The sequence below is a fragment of the Suncus etruscus genome, chromosome 6 (assembly GCF_024139225.1).
Source record: "Suncus etruscus isolate mSunEtr1 chromosome 6, mSunEtr1.pri.cur, whole genome shotgun sequence".
Taxonomy (NCBI): domain Eukaryota; kingdom Metazoa; phylum Chordata; class Mammalia; order Eulipotyphla; family Soricidae; genus Suncus; species Suncus etruscus.
Genome location: NC_064853.1, coordinates 11,069,947 through 11,083,059, shown reverse-complemented (window position 1 = coordinate 11,083,059; position 13,113 = coordinate 11,069,947). Strand labels below are relative to the sequence as shown.

The window sequence follows — 13,113 nt, the reverse complement described above, 5'->3', positions numbered from 1 at the left end:
CTGTGTGATTATTGGGTTTTTTTTTTTTTTTTTCATCATGTCTTCACTGGTAAGTCACCCCAAAGGATCTGAGTGAGTCTGATAACTCAATTATAAATTTCCAGAGTGAAGGAAACCTTAAAGGGTATAACCTAAATCAAGGACAAGGGATATATTTATTAATAGCAGTATCTATTTGAGCATCTAATACATGCTTCTATTTATTCATCACATCAGCCCCCCTGAGAGTATCATTAGTCCTACTTTATAAATAAAGAAACAAATATTCTCAAGAGGGATTCCTGCCTAGCTCATGGTGGAAGAAGGAGTTTCCCCCAGGATTCTTCAATACCAATCCTTTTTTTCTTTCATCTCTACTCTAAAGACTTGAAGCTCAAGACCTCTGGATGCAGCAAAGTAACCTAGACAAACTCAATATTTGTACTGAGTATTGTACTCGGTGTAATAGGGAGCAGATGGCTTTCTCCTCACATGGTAATTACTTCCAGCAAACCCTTACTCAACTTCAAGGTAGAATTCTCCTTAAAGCACCCTTCTCAAAGATATGCACTTGGTCTGAAAGAGAATCGGAGGCATATCTATTTTTATCGTATTCGAAAATTAAAGACAGGCTAGACCAAAGCTGTCTTATCTGTCTACACATAGTAAAAAACGCCTACCACAGGGCAGGGCAGAGTTCACAAGGAAGCCCGAGAGAAGGCTGTGTCCAAGCAAAGCAATGACATGATCCACATACTTGTAGCTGAATGTACTTTTTCAAGCTGAACACAACAACGTCCCCTCCCACGTGCTCCTCTGCAATTTGATCTTGCAATTGCCCATCAAGAGGTGGAGGCTACCACAGTCCTTACTCTTGAGTTGGGGCTGGTTGGTCTTAATGACTTGCTTGGCCAATATAATGTGTTGCAAGTGATGTTTCGGGTCTTGCAAGATAGGAATTAGAAAAGCATTTCAGTTTCTGTCTGGGCTTCATGGATCGCTACCCTCCATCACCTATCTCACCACCACATCTCTATCTATGTCTCAAGCTCAGGGAGCATTGAGAAGTCCTGCAAGGGAGCCCCAGGTGACTGCTCCAGTTGAGTTCCCAGCCAACAGTGGCATCAGCTGCCAGCTTTGTAGGAGATATTTTGGATACCTTGTCCTGTGGGAAAGTGATAGAACTTCTTTCCACATGTCTCCCCTGCAGCAAATATTCTTGCCTGGGATAGGCAAGAACCTCTCCAGCAGTACACAGTCACTTCCAACCAGGGCACTTGGCTACTACATTTAGCTCCCAGAATATCCCAGGGAGGTGATTCCTCCACAGGAGACAATGTCACTTAGAGGCAGGAAACAAGCCAAAGGGAAATGGGCTTTGAGTTAGAGATTGAATACTTTTTTCTGCATAGCACTCATACACTGTGTTTATCAACTGATCACAAACCTATTTAAAATCACTTAAGTATGAAAACAAATTTTGTAATCCTATTGTAGCACCTCAAAATGTCATACCCACCCCCAGCACCACTAATGGTTGGCCCGATGGCCCCAAGAACCACCAGCCTGAATCTGGCCAGGGATTATTCTAAGCACAGAGACAGAAGTAAGACCTGAACACCAAAGAGTGTGAATAAAAAACATATTTGCATACCATGTATGTGCATGTGTGTGTGTGTGTGTGTGTGTGTGTGTGTGTGTGTGTGAGAGAGAGAGAGAGAGAGAGAGAGAGAGAGAGAGAGAGAGAGAGAGGGAAAGAGAGGTGAGAATGAGAGGAAGAACGAGAGAGGGAGAGAGAGAGAAGGTCTTAGGGTCACAGAGAAAATACAGTGTTAAGATACTTACCTGACCACAGTTTCATCCCTGGCACCAATGATCTCTGAGCACAGAGCATCTTACTTCTATTTATGTGTATAGTGTATGTATTTTATATATTTATATGTATTTTATTATATATATTTAAAATATATCAAATATATTTGTTAAATATATAGTGGAAATATATAGTAAAAAATTATATAGTGCGGGCCCGGAGAGATAGCACAGCGGCGTTTGCCTTGCAAGCAGCCGATCCAGGACCTAAGGTGGTTGGTTCGAATCCTGGTGTCCCATATGGTCCCCTGTGCCTGCCAGGAGCTATTTATGAGCAGACAGCCAGGAGTAACCCCTGAGCACCTCCGGGTGTGACCCAAAAACCAAAAAAAAAAAAAAAAATATATATATATATAGTGGAAAAAGAAACAAAGTTAAATTACTCAGGCTAAGAACTCCCTGTCTGAAATTTGAGTGAAGACTTAAGGATGTGGCCTTAGCTTCAGAAATGAGTGTGTTTATATGTACCTAAAATATTATTGTCAACAATATGTAAGCCACTATGATCAAAATAAAAATTATATTAAAAAAAAAGAAATGAGTGTGTTTAGAAGTACTTTTTCTGTGGACATTAGCTTTAATGTCAGCCACAACCTCCCCTCAAAAATGGTATATGTAGAGGTTCAGAGATACAGTACAGTGGGTAAGGCACTTGCTTGACATATGGTTGACCTCAGTTCTTCTTTTATTTTATTATTTTGGGGGTTTTGCATCACACCCGGTGACACACAGAAATTGCTCCTGGATTGGAGGACCATATAGGACACCAGGGGATTGAACCATAGTCCATCCTAGGTTAGTATGTGCAAGGCAAGCACTCTACCGCTGCACTACAGCTCCAGCCCCTTACCTCAGTTCTATCTCTGGCATTGCATAAGTTCCCCTGAGCATCTACAGGAGTGAGCAGTGAGCCAGGAGTAAGCCCTGAACGTTGCCAGATGTGGCCAAAACCAGAGAAAGTGAAAGAAAGAAAGTAGATTTTGGACTTAATGACTATAAGATATTTTATCTTATATCATATGCAAATTACACAATATAATTTGCATACTATGCAGCTATTAATGCCTCATTTGCAAAGGGTGATCCTCTCTATCTCTTACCCAAAACCCTGGCAATCAAAAGTTTTCAGAAAACAGAAAATGTCAAACTTAAGCAATACATGCACATAAAACAATTTTATAATACTCCAGTGAGGTGTACAGCAAACCTAGGATCGTCATCAAAAATTATTCTGCAATAAAATGCATGAATATTCATAACAAGTGGGAAATTAACACTATAAATAGCCACATAATTTGTATGCTCAATTCAGGTTTCACCACTAAATGAATTCAGATTAAGTCTTGCAGAAACAAATCAAACCAAACATTGCCAACTTTCAGCCTTCAGAACTTAGCAAAAAATTTCTGTTACCACTGTACCAGTTGAAAGATATGCCTTCATTTTAAAAGGAATATATACATCTATACATATTTTTAATAATACTTAAATTGTAAATTATTCATGTTAGAATGTTTTCTAATGTTTTCTTTTTTTTTTTTTTTTTTTGTTTTTTTTTTTTGGGCCACACCCGGCATTGCTCAGGGGTTACTCCTGGCTGTCTGCTTAGAAATAGCTCCTGGCAGGCACGGGGGACCATATGGGACACCGGGATTCGAACCAACCACCTTTGGTCCTGGATCGGCTGCTTGCAAGGCAAACGCCGCTGTGCTATCTCTCCGGGCCCTCTAATGTTTTCTAATTTCATGTTAGAATGTTTCTTTTGGGGCCAGAGATATAGCACAGCGTTTGCCTTGCAAGCAGCCGATCCAGGACCAAAGGTGGTTGGTTCGAATCCCGGTGTCCCATATGGTCCCCCGTGCCTGCCAGGAGCTATTTCTGAGCAGACAGCCAGGAGTAACCCCTGAGCATCGCCGGGTGTGGCCCAAAAAAAAAAAAAAACAAAAACAAACAAACAAAAAAAACTAGAATGTTTCTTTCACTTTTCTACCACTTTTTTCTTTTTCTTTTCTTCTTTCTTTCTTCTTTCTCTTTCTTTCCTTCCTTCTTTCTACTTTCTTCTTTCCTTCCTTCTTTCTTCTTTCTTTCTTTCTTTCTTTCTTTCTTTCTTTCTTTCTTTCTTTCTTTCTTTCTTTCTTTCTTTCTTTCATTTCTTTCTTTCTTTCTTTCTTTCTTTCTTTCTTTCTATCTTTCTTTCTTTCTTTCTTTCTTTCTTCTTCCTTCCTTTCTTTCTTTCTTTCTTTCTTTCTTCTTCCTTTCTTTCTTTCTTTCTTTCTTTCTTTCTTTCTTTCTTTCTCTTTCTTTCTTTCTTTCTTTCTTTCTTTCTTTCTTTCTTTCTTTCTTTCTTTCTTTCTTTCTTTCTTTCTTTCTTTCTTTCTTTCTTTCTTTCTTTCTTTCTTTCTTTCTTTCTTTCTTTCTTTCTTTCTTTCTTTCTTTCTTTTCCTTCCTTCCTTCCTTCCTTCCTTCCTTCCTTTCTTTTCCTCCTTCCTTCCTTCCTTCCTTCCTTTCCTTCCTTCCTTCCTTCCTTCCTTCCTTCCTTCCTTCCTTCCTTCCTTCCCTTTCCTTCCTTTCCTTCCTTCCTTCCTTCCTTCCTTCCTTCCTTCCTTCCTTCCTTCCTTCCTTCCTTCCTTCCATTCCTTCCTTCCTTCTTCCTTCCTTCCTTCCTTCCTTCCTTCCTTCCTTCCTTCCTTCCTTTCTTTCTTCCTTCCTTTCTTCTCTAATTTATTTTCCTAAAAATCAAAGGGACTACTCCTGGCTCTGTGCTTGAGGATTTGGGGGCCATATGGTGCCAGGGACCAAACCTGGATCTCCTACACACAAAGCTTATATTCAACTAATTGAGCTATCTCTACATTTTGGAACTTATTTTTCCTTATATAGTACCAAGATGAAAGAATTCCTTTGGATATGTGATAGTTTACTATTTTTTTTTTTTTTTTTGGTTTTTGGGCCACACCCGTTTGACGCTCAGGGGTTACTCCTGGCTATGTGCTCAGAAATCGCCCCTGGCTTGGGGGGACCATATGGGACACCGGGGGATCGAACCGCGGTCCGTTCCTTGGTAGCGCTTACAAGGCAGACACCTTATCTCTAGCGCCACCTTCCCGGCCCCGATAGTTTACTATTTTAAAACAGATAGTTTCATACCTAAGGATGTCACATTATTTTTGAATACCAAACACTATTATAGTTGTTGGAATCTATTTATTAATTTAAAATGGATTCCTTTTTTGGGTTTTGGATCACACCAGTGTCGCTCAGGTTTACTTCTGGTTCTGTACTCAGAAGTCAATCCTGGCAGGCACAGGGGACATATGGGATGCCAGAATTCGAACCACCTTTGGTCCTGGGTTGGCCGCTTTCAAGGCAAATGCCCTACCGCTGTGCTATCTGCATTAAAATCTTAAATCAAATCAAGGTCCAGGTTAAAGCAAAGCTCTAACCACACTGCTCCACTCTTCTACTTGAAAACTCTTCCATGGATATTTGTTTTGAATTTCTTCTTTCCAGGCCAATTATTCTAAGTCTATTAGGCATTTGTTAACCCTCTCAGAACATCATCTGTCTATGAAGGGGGGGGTGAGAGAGGAGATACAGGGAGCAGGAAAAGGGGTAGAAAGTGTGATGCAATGACTCAAGAGATTGACATGAGAGAAATTCATAGAAGAGATGAACTGGAAATGCTAAATCCAATTTCTTCTTGGCCATTGGAGGCTAACTTTGTTTTTCTTAGTGTTGTTTTTCTTGACTTAATCTGTCCTGTCTTTCCCAATCAGATCCATTTCTCATGGTCTGAGTACCGCCACTCTCCTAGAGTAACTTGTTTTAATCTTCCCCTGGAGCAAAAAAGTTCTCAAGTGTAGAAAAAGCAGGGAGGAAAGATAGCGTGGAGGTAGGGCACTTGCCTTGCATGCAGAAGGATGGTGGTTCTAATTCCAGCATCCCATATGGTTTCCCGAGCCTGCCAGGAGCAATTTCTGATCATAGAGCCAGGAGTAACCCCTGAGCGCTGCCAGGTGTGACCCATAAACCAAAAAAAAAAAAAAGAGTAAAACATGTCCAGTTCTGGTACTGAGTCTTTCTCAAATGAAAAGAGACTCTGAAGGGGCCGGGCGGTGGCGCTAAAGGTAAGGTGCCTGCCTTGCCTGCGCTAGCCTTGGACGGACCACGGTTCGATCCCCCGGTGTCCCATATGGTCTCCCAAGCCAGGAGCAACTTCTGAGCACATAGCCAGGAGTAACCCCTGAGCATTACCGGGTGTGGCCCAAAAACCAAAAAAAAAAAAAAAAAAAAAAAAGAAAGAGACTCTGAAAAACATTGTTAGAAGATAGGACACAACTCAACCCAGTACAGAGAAGTCATTTGGCTCTGCTGCTCTGACTAGTTATTGAACTCTAGAACTACTATTTACTATCATCTCCTGCTTGACAAAATATTTTGTGGCCTGGCAGATCACTAAGACATAAACAGAAATGAATGCAGAAAATATTTTATTGATAAAATTCCAGGTTATGAAATTATAATTTTTAGCTCGTGCAACATCTGCTACTGCTTAGAGGTTAGAAGATTTGATAGACATGCCTACAGGGTTGTTTCTGAGACAGGCAGCATTGTAATAACATCCATTTCATGTCTTAGGTTTTTATTACTGTCATGGCTGAAAAAGTCTTTTCACACCATGAGGAAGTAGAAAATATGACCAACAATTTGATACATTCTTAGCTCAGAGATGGATCTTATCTTTCAACTGATAACTAAACTTGAGACAATGATTGCATTTACTTCTGGACACCGCAGTGACATCAGCAGTCCATTGCATCCACTTTTCTTTTTCATGTGTTTTTTTTATATATTCCTAGAAAGAATTATTCATCCAGAGGTTATCTTTACAGGGAATCCCCATTTTCAGGGACATAACTATTAAAGTTCTTATCTAATGTCCTTACATAGCAATTTATCATGTGGAATTTGACTCATGGATTTCAGCAGTAATAAAAAATTCTCTGCGAAGTGGAACTATTTCTGTATCTTTCATTATTTTATTTTTATTTATTTTGGTTTTGGGGTCACACCCGGTGGTGCTCAGGGGTTATTCTTGGCTTTGTGCTCAGAAATCGCTCCTGGCAGGCTTGGGGGGTTATATGGGATCCTGAGATTCAAACCACCGTCCTTCTGCATGCAAAGCAAATGCTCTACCTCGATGCTATCTCTCTCCAGCCCCTGTATCTTCCTTTTAAATGCAACTCCTCTTTGGAATGTATTTGTTTTATTTCTCAGTGTAAAAATAATTGTGCAATACCTCTGAAGAGAAATAATAAGAAGGCTGGGGGTGGAGTGGGAGGAGAGCTAGCATAGTGGTTAAGCCACTTACATTGCACTCAACCACCTGTATTTAATCCCTGGCACTCCATATAGTCCCTCAAGTACTGCCAAGAGTGATTCCTGAGGGTAGAGCCTGGAGTAATCTCTGAGCATGGCCAGAGTAACTTCTGTGCATCCCCCACCAAAAAAGAAAAGAAGGTTAAACATGTTCACAATATACCAAAGCTTAGGAATCCACGTCTCATTCCACAAGGACTCTATTGGGTCAGAGTTTGACTCTTGCAGAATCTGCTTTACTTCTGTCCTCAATTTAGAAGGTGTCCAAAAACCCTTTCTCTCTATCCATAACCACCTCCTTTCTGTATGGGGAAAGAAATACACCTTGATGTATTCAGGACTTATACCTGATTCTTTGCTTAAGGACCGTTTTTAGGAGGGCTTGGGAGATCATATGTGATATGGTCTGGTCTGCTGTGCAATATAAGGGCATTACTCACTATACTATATCTCTCTGGTTCCCATCTTTTTCATTTGACTTTTTATGAAGGGGCCAATCTGGCAATGTTCAGAGGTTACTCCTGGCTCTGTTCTGAAATTACTCATAGCAGGCTCAGAGGACCATATGAGATGCTGGGGAGCAAATCTGAGTTGGCCACATGTAAGGTAAACACTCCATTGTGCTAAAGTCCAGGGCTTACCAGTGAACTCCTGGCTTTTTGTTTTTGTTTTTGTTTTGGGGCTACACCCGATGGCACTCAGGGGTTACTCCTGGCTATGCGCTCAGAAATCCTTCCTGGCGTGAAAGGCAAACTCCCTACTGCTGCGCCATTGCTCTGGCTCCAACTGTCTATGCTTTAAATACAAATGATGAGTAAATTTGAAAGGTTGCATAATGTCATTCAACAGAATTTTGGAACATATTACACCCAAGTCCATGGCCCAACAATCTACAACAAAACTGAGCTTTAAACTTATTTTAATACCACCAAACTTTCCTTTTCTCGTTTTGGTTTATGTTGTGTATTCCATAGCATCAACATATTTCCATATGGGACGCTGGGGGATTGAACCACAGTCCATCCTAGGTTAATACATGCAAAGCAAATGTCTTACCACTGTGCCACCGCTCCGGCCCCTCTTTGTTTTTTAGTTTGTTTGTTTGTTTGTTTGTTTTTAAACTTAAAGCACCAGATCTTATCATACTTTTGGGGGAACATTGCTCTTTTTCTCCTAAATATTGTCCCTGCCTCCCCTAAAGAATATTAAAGATTTTGTGCTCTTTGATTTTTTTTGTCTCCATACTTTAGATTTTTTACATTTTATGAAAGAAATAACTTGTTTTCCAAAATACTGCAGCACAATAGTAAAAAAGTATAGAGTTAAGTTGCATACAATAATCTTTCAATAAGTTGTCAAGAAGAGCTGGCACAATACTGGAATTCTGAAGTTTCTCACCTTGCCTGTAGTCTATACTTTGGGTGCTTCCTTGTCCTGTGAGTATCCCACAGAAGCACCAATGACCACAATGTAGGGAAGGAGAGATGGAGAAACAGACAGAGATAGAGACAGACAGACGGACAGACAGAGAAGGGGAGAGAAAGAGAGAGAGAGAGAGAGAGAGAGAGAGAGAGAGAGAGAGAGAGAGAACATGAGCTTTAAGTCATGCTGAGAGGCCTTGGCGTAGATATTAAAACTCCTTAAACCTTAGTTTTTTTCATCTATAAAATAAGAATTTTAGTACCTACTGCCTGTCCAACAGTGTGTGGCGAAGATAAAGACAGGATGTGTGTTTAGTGCATTTTGATAGCTATTATGTGCATAAGCAACACTATTTCTATTTCACTCTTTTGAGGAGTCAGTGGCTCCAGTAGACCCAGAAGAGGTTACAGAAGGTAAATAAGGAAGGGATAGAGGAGGGTGATCCTGAACTTGTGAATTTTCTGACCTCAACCTCAAGAGAACATTGAGTGATCCAATTTTTTTTATACGTGAAAGACTCTGGCAAAAAAAAAAAAAAAAAAAAAAGGAAAGAGGGGGCCAGAGAGACAGCACAGTGGTAAGGTGTTTGCCTTAGACGCAGAAGGATGGTGGTTCAAATCCTGGCATCCCATATGGTCCCCCAAGCTTGCCAGGAGCGATTTCTGAGCATAGAGCCAGGAGTAACCCCTGAGCACTGCAGGTGTGACCCAAAAAACAAACAAACAAAAACAAAAACAAAAAAAAAAAAAGGAAAGAGGACAGTGGACTGAAACAGAAGGATTTTCCATAGTGAATCAGACATATCCCATAGGCTTGATCTCATTTCAATCTTTCAGTAAAGGGGAAGAACAGGCCATAGTAATGAAGCATCCTCATAATCTTGACTGAGTGCTATAGGGCAAGAGGTCTATGTTGGTTATTAAATTAGAGAGAGATCAATTTCTTTCCAGTCCCAATGGTGTCATTTATTGCAATTTATTGTCATTTATTGAAGCTCAAAGACTTCAACTTCAGTAGAATTGTATAATCTTATTTCACTCCTTTACTCATTTTCCTTTTTTTCTTTTAAAGGCTTGTTGGGGCTGGAGAGATAGCACAATGGTAAGGCATTTGCCTTGCATGCAGTCAACCCAGGATGAACAGTGGCTCAAATCCCAGCATCCCATATGGTCCCCAAGCCTGCCAGGAGAGATTTCTGAGCACAGAGCCAGGAATAACCCCTGAGCATAGCTGGGTGTGACCCAAAAACAAAACAAAACAAAGCTTTGGCTATTAGTTTGTTTAAACACATTGTTTTACATAATGCTCATAATACATTTTCTTTTGCCATGCCATGTCATGTTCCAACACCAATTCCACAACCAGTGTAAAATTCTCTCCATCATTGTCCCAGATTCCCATGCACCCCAAGCTTGCTTCCTTGGTAGGCATGAAATAATTGACTTTATATTGTTTGTTTATAACAAAGACCTCACTTCTTTTTTATTTTTTTATTTTTTTTATTTTTATTTTTTTGGTTTTTGGGCCACACCCGGCGGTGCTCAGGGGTTACTCCTGGCTGTCTGCTCAGAAATAACTCCTGGCAGGCACGGGGGACCATATGGGACACCGGGATTCCAACCAACCACCTTTGGTCCTGGATCGGCTGCTTGCAAGGCAAATGCCACTGTGCTATCTCTCTGGGCCCGACCTCACTTCTTTTTTGCTTTGTTTTGGGGCCCACATCCAGTAGTGCTCATGGCTTACTCCTGGTTCTGTACTTAGGGATCACTTCTGACAGTGCTTATTGGACCATATTGGGTGCTAAGGATCAAATTCAGGTTGGTTACATGTAGGGCAAGTACCTTATCATCTGTGTTATTTCTCCAGCCCAATACCTTCACTTCTTTTTTTTTAGTTAATTCATTTTATTTCATTTTATTTTGGTATCATAGACATTATTTAAAATTAACTGTTATTGATTTTATACCTTCACTTCTTAAATCGTTATTTTTCTCATAAACATATTTTCCATTCTTTTCCCTTTGTTACTATTGTTATTATGATGATGGATTATGTGTATTGGGGGGGTTCATGTAAAGTTGTAGTATTAATATACAATTCACTCCCAGTGACAGGGCATTCTGACCTCACTCCTATATACAATTATGTGGCAGGAGCTGTCCTACAGAACTCAACTGTTGCAAGTCAGCCCTTGATGGGATTGACAGATGGAGGGATGGAGGATGAGGTCTTTTCCCTCCAGCTCGGAGCACGCGCCTGCCACCCTGGTCAGCCGGCAGTTCTGAGGTGAAGCGGCGGGTAAAAGGCTTGCAGACAGTCAGGCTTGTGGAAATACTAGCTTTATTCGGTGGACAAGACTGAAGTCCAAAGACTCAGATCAGTTCCTGCCAAAAGCCTCTCGCCTTCCACAGAATCAGGTACCACCCAATGGTGGAAGCAGAATCAGGTACCACCCTAGAGTGGGAGCAGAATGCCAGGTCACACCCTAGGGTAGGGCACAATCACCGATCAGGGTAGGGTCAGTAACATAATAATCCCATAAAATGTTTACATACACAACACTCAACCTTGCCCCACAAATGTCTGATTTTTGAGCCCCCATTTCTGGGAATGATGTTCGGGATATACAGTAATGAAACACCTTCCCTCCCTTTGACCAACCTTGCGGTTCAATAGAAGAGACCAAAAATGGATTTGCAAAAAGTACATCAGATTGACCATGGTTTATGGTTTATTGTAATTTAGTTAATACAGTTAAAATAGTGTTAATGTTTATGGTTTTAGTATGTACATTTACTAAACCTTAACCACTGATGAAGTGCTCAAGACTTTCCATGCCATCTAATGTTTCTTATGGTCTGCCTCTTCCTTCCTACCTTCCAACCTCCAGCACCCTCCCCTCACTTCCTGTAACGTCAGTCTTACAATCTAAAGTCAAAAAATATATATAAAGTACAAGTATAAAGTACATAAATAAAGTACTATTTATTACTGCAGCAATAAATAGTACATTGAGTTGGGTGCTTGCCTTGCATGCGGCCAATCTGGTTCCATTCTCAGCATCACATATGGTCCCCTGAACCCTATCCTATCAAGAGCAGTTTCTAAGCACAGAGCCAGAACTGCCCTGAGCACCTCCAGGTGTGGCCTCCAAGGTTTTTTTTTTAAATATATACATACATATTTATATATATTGTCAGTAACTATGGATAAAAATAAAATGGAAGGAACTGCTATAGGGCACGTGTTTCTTTTTCATGCACTGTTGTACAAAACCCTCCCTTCTCGTAGGGACTTAAGAAAGTGAGAGAGTGGCTGTGTGCTGAGCTGTTTGTGGATTTCTATGAGAGGCGGCAGATATACTCAGCCCAGGATCTGGAATCCATGGGATGCTGTAGCAACATTTGTTGCTTATTTTATCACAGAAGCTGGCAGTCCAGTGAGAACTACAGATGGGTGCGAACCATCCTCTTCCCATCTAAGATAGCCCCCGAGGAATCCTTAACCATGTGAAAGGGAGGAGTGAAGACTCAATGAGGGTTGTCTCACCATGCACATTTCACATATATGGGAAAGAAAAAATAAAATATTTGAGCAAAAGTAATTTTGTGAAAGTGGAATGATTTCTTTGGTTTTTTTTTTTTTTTTTTTTTTTTTTTTTTTTTGCTTTTGGTTTGGAAACCATACCTGGTAATGCTCAGTTCTTACTATGGGCTCTGTGTTCAGATATCACTTCTGATGATGCTTGGGGATCATATATGATGCTGGGTATAGAACTAGATTGATCATTTTCAAGGCAAGTCCCTCATCCTCTATACTATTGATCTGGCTCCAGGTTTTTAAAATGTTTATTATAATTTAGGTGATACAGTTAAAATAGTATTAATGGTGCTCGCTTTGGCAGCACATATACTAAAAGTGTAACAATACAGAGAAGATTAGCATGGCCCCTGTGCAAGGATGACACGCAAATTTGTGAAGCGTTTCATATTTTAAAAATATAGTGCTAATGTTTATGATTTTAGTACACACATTTACTGAACCTTAACCACTGACCATGTGCCCAAGACTTTCCATGTCATCCAATGTCTCTTATGACCTGCCTCTTCCTTTTTTTTTTTTTTTATTTTGGTTTTGGGGCCACACCTGGTGATGCTCAGGGGTTACTCCTGGCTGTCTGCTCAGAAATAGATCCTGGCAGGCACGGGGGACCATATGGGACACCGGGATTTGAACCAACCACCTTTGGTTCTGGATCGGCTGCTTGCAAGGCAAACGCTGCTGTGCTATCTCTCCGCTGCCTCTTCCTTTCACCTTCCAACCTCCAACACCCTCCACTCACTTCTTATAGCCTCAGTCTTATAATCCAAAGTCAAGGGTTTGTCATCATTTGATACTATACTCTGTTGTTTTGTTGCTCTACATACCACAGAAAAGTGAGATTATCTGGTGCTCATC

The 13,113-nt window shown here is 40.6% G+C and overlaps 1 non-coding gene across 1 annotated transcript; it reads left to right on the top strand.

Moving 5' to 3' along the window:
* Window positions 1–12,543: 12,543 nt before the first annotated feature.
* On the top strand, window positions 12,544–12,650 carry LOC126012988 (U6 spliceosomal RNA). Its single transcript, XR_007497327.1, has one exon. It is a non-coding gene; the product is annotated as a U6 spliceosomal RNA (small nuclear RNA).
* The last annotated feature ends 463 nt before the right edge of the window (window positions 12,651–13,113 follow it).